The sequence below is a fragment of the Pteropus vampyrus genome, unplaced genomic scaffold (genome assembly GCF_000151845.1).
Source record: "Pteropus vampyrus isolate Shadow unplaced genomic scaffold, Pvam_2.0 Scaffold24, whole genome shotgun sequence".
NCBI classification, from domain to species: domain Eukaryota; kingdom Metazoa; phylum Chordata; class Mammalia; order Chiroptera; family Pteropodidae; genus Pteropus; species Pteropus vampyrus.
In genome coordinates this window covers 3,571,431-3,572,997 of record NW_011888805.1, presented here as the reverse complement: position 1 = coordinate 3,572,997, position 1,567 = coordinate 3,571,431, and positions in this window count along the sequence as shown.

Here is a 1,567-nt window from a genome sequence, read left to right as displayed (position 1 = left end):
AGTAACACCAGTACTACATAAACTCTTTCAGAAAACAGGAAAACAGGAGACAACAGGATTCAACATTTCCCAACTTGATTTATGAAACCAATTTACTGAGACTACGATATCAACACACCTGGCTGAGAGATAGGAAGAAAAGCAAATCCTTCGTGATCACAGACTTAACAAACATTAGCTAATCAAAGTCAACAATATTTAAGTAAGGTAGTACACCATGACAAAGTGGGGTTTATGCCAAGGTAGCAAGGATTGCTTTACATCTAAAAATCAGTCTTTAGCAGAATAAAGGGGAAAAAGCATATCACCATAGATGCAAAAACTGCACAAAAACCAACATCCATTTCAAAACCCATTTTATATTAAAAACTCTCAGATAACTAGAAAGGGAGGGGAGTTTTCTCAATCTGAAAAAAAGCACCCATCAAAAAACTACAGCTAATATTACACTTGCTGGAGAAACATTAAAACTTTCCCCCTGAGACTGGAAACAAGGCTAAGATGGCCACACTCATCACTTCTTGACATTTTCTAGAGGTCTTATATTACAAAGTGGAAAACCTCATGAAATTAGCGCCAAAAATGATCCTTTACAAGAACTAAAATATAAAAGATTGACAACACCAAAAGCTGACAAGGATATGGAATCATTGCGAGTCTCACACATTGCTGGTAGTAGCCATGTAAAATGCAACTTACTTAGAGAATTATTGGGCAGTTCTTAAACATTAAAAACTTACATCTACCCCATGACACAACTAATGCAGGACAGGGTGAATCCTTTGGTGGGGATTCAAGTTCTGTACTGAGAGAGACAATGTTAGCGAGGGTCCTGACTGCACACCAGAAAGAATTCAAGCGCACACCAGAGTTAGAGTCAAAAGGAAAGTTTATTAGAGAAGAAATAACTCTCCATAGACAGAGCACAGTCTCTTTTCAGAGGCAGTGAATGAGAGAGACTCCAGGTGTTCAAGAAATTCAGTTTAAAATGTTTTCCTTTCCGAGGATGGGTATTCAGCATTAAAGGCATGGGGAAACAGTTCTTGGTAACTTCAGCAGGAATCTCTCTGTAGGTTCCCCTTGTCTGGCCCTCTGCGGATCAGCCAGTTTCCATGTCTTGCAGCATGTAGCAGGCTTTACTAATAATAAACTTAGTTTATTATTTAGTTCTCATGCCTCTCCTCTATTTTACAACCACTCCACTCCCAAATGCTGACCCAAGAGAAACAAAAGCATATGATCACATAAAGACTGGTACACCAATGTTCACAGCAGCTTTATTCACAATAACCAAAAACAGGAGATGGGGTAAGGAAATTGTGGTGCATTCACGTAACACAACACTACTCAACAATGTAAAGGAATAAACTACTGATACGACAGCATGGGCGATTTTCAAAAATTGTTGTTTTGAACAAAAAAAAGGTGAACACGAAATAGTATACACTAAATAATTTCATTTATATAAAGTCTAAAAAAAGCAAAACTTACTTTTGAAAATCAAAATCAGAAAGCGGATGCTCTGTCGAAGTGGAATTAAAAAACGGAATGAGGTAAATTCCTGGGG